The sequence below is a fragment of the Humulus lupulus genome, chromosome X (assembly GCF_963169125.1).
Source record: "Humulus lupulus chromosome X, drHumLupu1.1, whole genome shotgun sequence".
NCBI classification, from domain to species: domain Eukaryota; kingdom Viridiplantae; phylum Streptophyta; class Magnoliopsida; order Rosales; family Cannabaceae; genus Humulus; species Humulus lupulus.
Genome location: NC_084802.1, coordinates 159,652,502 through 159,662,284, shown reverse-complemented (window position 1 = coordinate 159,662,284; position 9,783 = coordinate 159,652,502). Strand labels below are relative to the sequence as shown.

Here is a 9,783-nt window from a genome sequence, read left to right as displayed (position 1 = left end):
TCATACACAAAGCATATCAGCTCATATAACACAATGCACAAATGATAACCAGGGCTAGCGCTCGCAAGCTGCTCCCTCTGTTATCCTATTATTTCTGGCTCCCAGTGGCCAATTCGCGCCCCGTGCGCTAGAAATCATGAACGGTACTCTTAGACCGCTTATACGTGTCCCTTGGCATAATACCAACGATGACACAAAACAGTTCTCGGGAGCACTTAGTCCCATCACAATCATACACTCGGGTGCAGTGTTCTTACCTTTCAATTTACTGATTTCCGATGCCACGTAGCCACAAGCACGGTCCTCTACCTCGAGCCTCTCCAAATTCCTAATCAAAACACAAATATAATATTCTTTGTCATTAACCAATCCAAGACTACCTTCCCGGTACCTAATCCACACTCTCGGAACTCCCAAAACCTTAGAATGACACCCCGGAGGCATCCCCCGAACCCCCAGAGCAAAGACCAAAAATTGCAAAATTTAACTCCCTGAAATTTGCCTTGTGCCGCGGCACCACATTCCTTGTGCCGCGGCACCCACCTCCAGAGACCCCTAGGCCGCGGCAAGCAAAAGCCATGCCGCGGCACACCATCGCAGACCTAGATTTCTGGGTTTCCCTTCGCATTTTCCCGAGCTCCAACCTCTCCAAATCACCCCAAACTCTATCCTAAGCCCCAAAACCAACTCTAAACCCCTAACAAACCTTACAACAACTCAAAGACATCATGCCCAAGCTCACTCACACCTTCAATCCTAAAATTCACTCTTGAATTTCCCACTTGACAACTCAAACCAGAGAAATTATGAACTGCTTGAACTCAAGCACAACCCACACTTCAAACTCCCTATACCTTAACAAAACAAACCTAATAAACATACAGAGACCTTACCTTAAGTGATAGGTTCAACCTCCAGCTCTTGACCTCCTTCCCCCTTGGTTCCCAATTCTCTGAAATTACATAAAACCAGCCACCAACTCATCTCAATTCACCTTCCTTAACTAAAATTCAGACTTTAAACTTGGATATAACATAATCAAAATCTTACCTCTGAGTTTTCTTGGCCTAAGCTTGGTTGATAACTTCAAACATCCCTTGATTCTCCTTCCAAGAGTTTAGATTTCTGCTTCTCCTTTCTATCTCCTTTTTGCTCTTATTCTAGGTCTCCACAATTCAGCATAACCAACTCCCAAAGTGTTACACGTATATGATATTCCCTCTTCAGCTGAAACTCATCTACTAACTGCCAAAATACCATTTTAACCCTCCATTAATATCACTTACTAACTAGACCTCAAGGGCTTATTTGTCCTTTCCCTAACTTTGCAATTCTACCACTTTCCCAATAAGACCTGTTACTCTCTATAGTTACTAACGGTTACGCAGGTTACCAAATCACCAGTTACCATTATCTAGTTTCCTAGGACCGTCTTGGCACGTGCATCACGTTTGTATCACAGCACCCACACAGTACAATTCACATATCATAATTATCACATAATATAATTCACATAGTCATATAACATGCTTAAAATCATAATCATACATCTTAATCATAATAACCACACATAATTCCCATCTTGCCCTCCCGGCACACTAATCAAGGCCCTTAAGCCTTATTAGTGAATTTGGGTCGTTACATCCCTACTGTTACAGGGATACATTCAAGCATTCGTCCTCCAACTGTTGAGGCAAATAATTTTGAGATAAAACCCTCAATTATTCAGATGGTGCAGAACTGTGTACAATTTGGGGGGTTACCAAATGAAGATCCAAATCTCCATATCACAAATTTTTTAGAGCTGTGTGCGACATTTAAAATGAATGGGGTGAGTAACGGTGCTGTATGATTGAGATTATTCCCATTGTCACTAAAGGACAGAGCTAAGAGCTGGTTGAATTCATTACAAGCCAACTCTATACTTACTTGGGAAGATTTGACTAAGAAATTCCTTGGTAAATATTTTCCTCTTGCTAAGTCAGCCAGAATAAGAGGAGAGATTAATAATTTCCATCAGATGGATGGGGAATCTTTATATGATGAATGTGAATGATTTAAAGAGTTGCAAAGGAAATGCCCACATCATGGAATAGAGAAGTGGCTGCTAGTTCATACTTTTTACAATGGATTGGGGGGCAATACAAGGACAATTATAGATGCAGATTAGGAGGAGCGTTTATGAGAAAAAGCGCTAATGAAGCATATTAATTATTAGAAGAGATGGCTATGAATAACTATAATTGGCCTACTGAGCGTGAGAATAAGAAAGTAGTAGGAGTTTTAGAAGTTAATCCAATTGCGTTATTGGCTACTCAAGTGGCATCTTTAACCAAGCAATTGCAACAGATTAATCTCACCACACAAGCAATGCAAGTACAAAATGTTGTGAGTTGTGAGATTTGTAGAGGACCACATTCTTATGAACAATGCCCAAGCTCAGCTAGTTGCTCAACTGATGTGAATAATATGCCTTTGGAACAAGCACAAGTTATTGGTAATTTTTCAAGACCTGTACCCAACACTTATTCCAATTCCTATGCGCCTACTTGGAAAAATCATCCTAAGTTGTCTTGGAAAAATAATCAAGGGTTATAACCACAATATCCACAGTACCCACCTCAACAACCCCCTCATCAACTGACTTGTGGATTACATTCTAGACCATATTATGATCCAAACCCATGCCCATATCATCCACCACCACATCCTCAAATGAATCCACCAATAATTCAGCCAGACCAATTAAATCAATTCATGATAGAGACAAGGTCTTCAATCAAGAGTTTGGAGACACAAATAGGTCAATTGGCTCAAATGTTTTCTAGTAGACAACAAGGGAATTTGCCTAGTTCCACAGAGGTAAATTCTAAAGAGCAATGTCAAGCTGTCACTTTGAGGAGTGGAACTAAGTATGATGGGCCTACAGTGGATGACAAGGGAAAGAAGAAAGAGGATCAACATGTTACTAGTCCAATACAAGAGGAGGTTACCGAAGACCTTCCAAAGTCAGAAAAACCAAAATACATTGAGCCTACACCAAAGATTCCATATCCTCAACGGTTTCGAAAAGGCTAATCATGACAAATTTTTTTCCAAATTTCTTGAAGTATTTAAGAAACTTCACATTCACATTCCTTTTGTAGAGGCTCTAGAACAAATGACTAGTTATGTGAAGTTTTTGAAAGAGATATTGTCTAATAAGAGAAAAATGGAGGATTATGAAACTATTGCATTAACTGAAGAGTGTAGTGCAATTATTCAAAAGAAGCTCCCTCAAAAGTTAAGAGATCCGAGCAGCTTTACTATACCTTACACTATTGGGAACTTTCATTGTGAGAGAGCTTTATTTGGATTAGAGATTGATAATTATCCATGGTTATTTGTGACTAGGATTATCGTTAAGGCTCAAGACTGAGGATTGTGCTCAGGACCGCTCTTTGTTTATTGCTCGGGATTCGAGGTAAGAAAATTGCACCCATGTGAATGTGAACGGGACTGAGTTTCCCTGTAATTGAACGTATGTATTCCGTGATTATATGGTTGTTATGAATTATGTGAAAGTACGACCTAAGGGTGCTGGGGCTGATGATAAGCGTACTGAACGCAGCTCGACCTAAGCAAGTCGGGATCAACTAGATAAACAGAGGGCTCGACCTAAGGGTGTCGACACTTGAAAATTTGTATTACTAATTGAGATGTATGCTTAAGAATACATGTTTATTGTTGTTTAGCTTAATGCTTGTACTCTGCTGAATAATTGAATTAATTGGATTAAAGTTGATTGAATGCTACTACTGCTATATGTGTTTGCTACTTATGGTTTTCTTGCTGGGCCTTGGCTCACGGGTGCTACGTGGTGCAGGTATAGGCAAGGGACAACTGGACCAACCAAGAGTTGGAGAGCTCTAGGGGCAGAGTGTACATCGTCAGCTGCTCGACCGCCACGGCTGAGGGAAAGTTACGGGAATAAAGCTCTAAATTGTATTTTGCTGTTAGACTAACTTTTGTTGTATTAGCTTTTGGGAGTTGTAATTACCACATAAACCCTATTTTTTTGGGATCCCATGTATCAAACATTTGTTTTAATGAAAATTAATCATTTATGATCAAAATCTTTTAACCCTAACCTATTAGTTGACTTTAGGATCACGTTCATATTCAAACGACTTGATTAACAAGTCTTGCACTACTTCAAAATACACAATGTAACGGTCTTGGCTATCTAGGGTGTTACACCCCAACTTTTATTTTTCTATAGGGGGTGGAGGTATCAATAAATACCTCCTCCACCTCCTATATTGGTTCAATGGCCCTTTCCACTTGAACCCTCGGGACCAACTCGTTGGGCCCGGTCTCCTGGACCGATGTACTTCCAAAGCTTTGGACTGCTCGGGGACTGCTGTCTCCACCACCATGGCAGAGGTCTTGAAAGACACATTGTAACAATGCCTCACCTCTTTTTGGTCTCTGTGAACGATACCAATCCCTGCCTCCATGGGGAACTTCATGCACAGGTGGCAGATGGAAGTGACAACTCCAAACTCTACCAGGGCAGGCCGTCCCAGGATGGCGTTATACACTGAGGAGCAGTCTACCACCACAAAGGTGCAATATTTGAAGGTCTGGCGAGGGACTTCTCCAAGTGTTACAGGAAGCTTTATCTGCCCCATCGGGATGAGGGCTTCGTTCGAGAATCCATAAAGGGTTGAGGTGCATGAGGACAAATCTGCAGTGGTCAACCCTATTTTCTCGAAGGCTGATCTAAACAGGATGTTCTCGGAACTCCCGTTATCCACCAGCATCCGCATCACTATTTTTTTGGAGATTTGGCTCTTAATTACCAATGGGTCATGGTGCGGGAAGTGTACTCTCCGAGCATCGTCTTTGGAGAATGTTATGACTTGGTCAGTCATTCAAGGCATTTGGGTAGGCAACTGAGCCAAAGCCATCACCACGTCGTCATGATTTAAAGCTCGCGCATACCTGTTTTGCAAGCCTCGGGAAGTGGCACCAGGTGGGGCCCTTATGAGATGGTTCATACTTGCTCGTTCACCAGAGAAGGTCCTCAAACCACTGGATGTTGGGGGCCACAGGAGCGACTGCTGGGACTTGCGGGCCCACTGGCGGCACGGGCACTCCAGCCGTGGGGAGTTGTGCCTGGCACGCTCCACCCTTAGCATATTGGTGGAGATGTCCCAACTTGATGAGGTTTTCGATCTCATCCTTGAGCTGGCGACACTCATTGGTGTGGTGCCCTATGTCGTTGTGAAAACAACAAAACTTGCCTTGATCTTGTCTTTCCCTATCCCTCCAGATGGGTTGTGGCTTCTGATAGTGAACATGTTGTTCCGTGGCCACGAAGATGTTCTCTTGGGTGTCCATCAAGTCAGTATACTTAGAGTACTCTGAGACATACATCTCACTAGAGCTAGTTCCCTACTTGGAGTATTACTGGGGGTTCGACTAGGTGTAGCAGACTGGGACAGAGCGGCAACTCTAGCACTGAATGCAGACTAAAAAGTATTGTATCTAGTAGGTGCCGCTCCATATCCTGTCGAGGCAACGCTAAAGCTAGAAGTTGGCATGACATTAAAACCTGTGGGCGGGATGCTTAGTGTAATGCCCTACTTCCTTAGAGTCGTTACTAAGTAAGCTTGAAATGTGCTAATCACTCGCTAATCGAGGTTTTAGATTAAAATGTGTAGTTAATTAAAATGTAACTTGTTTAAATAAGATTTTGGTATAAATAGTCGGTCGTTCTTTTAGTTCATGAAAAGGGTTACATTGGGATCCCATATATATTATTTGAAAACATATTTACAACTCAAAAGGTTACTTTACAGTCGGCCTAAGCGACAAAATCAATGTTCATGACCAGTTCCTCAAAATACCCCAACCATGGCGGCCAGATAGGCCAAACATGTACGCACCGCTCCATGCCCTCTAACTCATGGTTGATTGATCTTTTCCTTGCCCTTACCTGCACCACAGAGCGCCCGTGAGCCGGGGCCCAGCAAGAGAACCTTAAAGCACAACATACTATATTTTATCCTAGCAAATAACACTTATTTGAACCGTTATTAGAATACAAAATGGCATGGTAGCACAACAACATCATATCATAGTAGAACAACTACACACATGAACATAAACATAGCATCATATCAACATATTAACACATAAGCACAATAGCACAACATCTTAGCAGTACAATATCATAGCAGTTCAGTAATACAACAACATATAACGAAGCAGCCAACAAGCTAAACACATAGTGGCCATGCCGTCCCAAGCGCTTTACCAAGCCCTGGGTTCACGGTCCACACCGTGAGGATATCCTAGGTATCCGTTAGGGTCTCGCCCTGGAAACTCGCACTCCGCATGCTAACGCTGCTCCTGGCCCCTTGCCGTACTCGGCTCTTGCCTCTCCCGGCTTCTGCTGTTCCCAGCTCTTGCCGCTTCCGGCTCTTGCCGATCCCGACTCTTGCCTATCCCGGCTCTTGCCAATCAGTCATATTCACATATGACATAGCAAACCATAAACCATACACACAGTACAACACACCACATAACTCTACGGGTACAAACAGTTCTCTTACCTGTGTCCTGAGCTTCCAAGCACTGATGTCCTGAGCATAGTCCCTTAGTCCGAGCCTCATTGAACCCTAGTCACAACGCATCAACAATATCCAACCATCAAGTTCTAACCCATTAAATAACTTTAGGTCATAATTCTAATCTCTGGGACATTGAATACTATCAATTCAGGTGATAAAATCCATCCCGAGTCTTAGCTATTGGATTCCCAAGCCTAAAACCTCCTTAAAGCCCAAAAACACACTAAGCGCCGCAGCCCCATGAACCCATGTCGCGACCTGCCTCAACCAGAAACCCCCAACCCCAAAACAGGGCAAGCGCGTCGCGACCCAAACCAACCCATCCCGTGGCCCGCCCTTCATCCTAGCCTCCAAATTGTTCTAGAGGGTCGCGGCTCAGCAAGAACAATGCCGTGGCCTGACCCTTCGAACCCAGAAAAATCCTCCATTTTTACCACGAAAACCCCGCTAGCTTACCCAAAAATCAACCTAACAATCCAACTTAATCATCACAACAGTTCTAGAGTGATCCCAGTAGCAAAACCCAACAGAAGCTAATCCTAAACCTCTTCTAGAACTCAAAGATGATTCTTCATCTAACTCACATGCAACACTCTAAAAAACTCCAGCAGAAATTCAACACAATTCATCAAGTTAGAAGCTTACCTTGTGCTTAATTGAACCTCTGAATTATTTCCCTAAGTCCCAAGCTTCTAGCCCCCAATGTTCCAGCTTAATTCCTTAGTCCCTGGTAGTTTTTACTAACAAAATCCTTAACCTTCTAGAGAGAAGAGAGAACCGAGAGATAGAGAGAGAGAGAGTCAGTTTCTTAAAGTTCTAAACACTTCCTCCCTTTTGTTTTATTTGACTTAAGTCCCTAAGGTTACCTCAAAGGCTCGGGGTACCAAAAACATCCCCGAGGGTAAAATGGTAAATTTCCCCAACATTCCCTTCTAAACGTTCTAACCTCAAATATATCTCCCAATATTTATTTCCATAACTTGATAACTCAATAAAATATCTTATGCTTGAAATACCCCTCGACTCACCCCGAGTCAAGTATTCGACCCCGTTGTGACTTTCTAGCTAAACAGCTCCCTAGGATTGTCTCGGATCGTGCAACACAGATATATCACAAATATAGCACTAATACCATAATTATTACATTTATGCCATCAACGGGCTAAAATTTCAAACATGCCCCCAATAACCAAACGGGGCCCACACGCATATTTAATTCACCTAAGCATGCATTTCTAATCACATACTCATCAAAATTCACATATAATAATATTATATCACTTATTGCCCTCTAGGTACGCTAATCAAGGCCCTAAGCCCTATTATAAAATTTGGGTCTTACAACTATCCCCTCCTTACAAAAATTTCGTCCTTGAAATTTATTCAAACCTCTCAGGGTAATAATCCCATAACCCCAGCTATGACCCTAAAACCAGGTTTTCCACCTTATCATTACTTGCAATACTAACACCAGAATGATGATCTAAGTTGTATGTTTCTAACCAACTTTCTTTTGTACAAAAAGTTCCTCTGAACCTCCAGGACCTCTTTTCCTGATCAGGGGTAGTACTCACACTTCTCCCCTTAATTGGCACCGATAATATCTCATGAGCCTTTACCCTCCCATGTTGGAGTAAGGCCAGCTGTAGGCTCCTAGCCCAATCCTTATTAGGATCTTGCAGATCTATCCCAACCTAGGATCAAAATTTCTTCCTCCTTTCCCAAACTCTTTTACCCTACTCAACCCACAATATTCGGTGAAGTACATAATCCTTAATCTTGGAATCCTACGTTTCCGTACTCAAATTTGCGAACTCTACATTCTTCAGTAAGGTAAACACCCAAACCTTGAGCTATTCTTCAATGTGAGCCATGTATAACTGTAACAATTAATTCTAGGTTTTCCCCCACATATTCATCACCTTTTATGACCCTTTCCCAAACATGGGAACCCAAGAGTCTTAGCCTAACATTGTCGACTTGGTGTCCAGTGGGGAGACATGATCTTCTTCTATACACACCCCCTCTTTGACATCTTGCTCACACCAACCATAGTGTATCAATCCAATAGATCTGGTCATAGCTTTTCGCATTCACTCACCTTACCTACAAACTGAGGTGATTCACCTTTTACGGTCCATAGCTATACTTCTTCATACTAACCATAGGATATCCTAGAGTCATAATAGCCCTTCTGGCTTCTTATTATCACTTCCCACTTACCAAAAGATCAAGCCGTGGGCCTCCCATCACTCAACTTCCTGGATACATTAGTTGTAAAGAGGTAACCCAATTGTTATCCAAAAAACAGGCATGGGTGACATGTCAAATATTTAAATACATGTGGCTGACATCTGGCAGGATTCTTGATCGACTATCGACCAGAAAGATGTCTACGGCGCTACGCTCAATCTTTATATACGACCAGCCTAGTCGTATACTCGCCATATTTGGAGAAAATCTTAGGCAGTTATAACCATATCCGAAATTATCTCCCATGATTTCCTGAGTATCCGATTATTTAGGAAAGAATATCTGTAACAAATTAATGTAACCTTCCTTGAGCCTATAAATAGAGAAAGGCAACTCAAGGAAGAGTACTTTTTGGGCTTTCTAATTATCTGAGATTAGAGTTATCATATTTGAGATATTGTTTTGTTCTTCAGAGGTTTGTGAAACTCATTGAACCCTAGTTCTTTGATCACTCCTTTGAACCCTATATCAATAACAGTTCAAGTGGACGTAGGTTATTACCAGATTTTGGGGCCGAACCACTATAAATTCTTGTGTGCTTTATCATTTTTGTCATCACATTCATTTCAACGTATTTGTCCACATAAAGCATTTCTGACTCCGTGTCAGTTGACCAAAATCGGGGTCAACATTCTGGTGCTTTCATTGAGAGCTTGATATAGTATCGTTGAAATATCAATGGCAAAAACTACCAAGAAGACTGGACAGGCGGATTACGCTGCACCATCTCACCCGCCTCCTCCTCCTCCAAACGTGACTGAGGATGAGCCACATTTGGAATTTGATGAGGAAGAAATAGATTCCGAGATGCTGAGGAATACCCTGGGGGTATTGCAGGATGAACTGGCCAATCTGAGGGCCAGCCAGGAAAGTGCAGCCGAGACCATGGCGCGGCAGCAACAAGAGATTG

At 42.3% G+C, this 9,783-nt stretch overlaps 1 non-coding gene across 1 annotated transcript; it reads right to left on the bottom strand.

Moving 5' to 3' along the window:
- Positions 1–1,987: 1,987 nt before the first annotated feature.
- Positions 1,988–2,094, bottom strand: LOC133807705 (small nucleolar RNA R71). Its single transcript, XR_009879604.1, has one exon. It is a non-coding gene; the product is annotated as a small nucleolar RNA R71 (small nucleolar RNA).
- Positions 2,095–9,783: the final 7,689 nt, after the last annotated feature.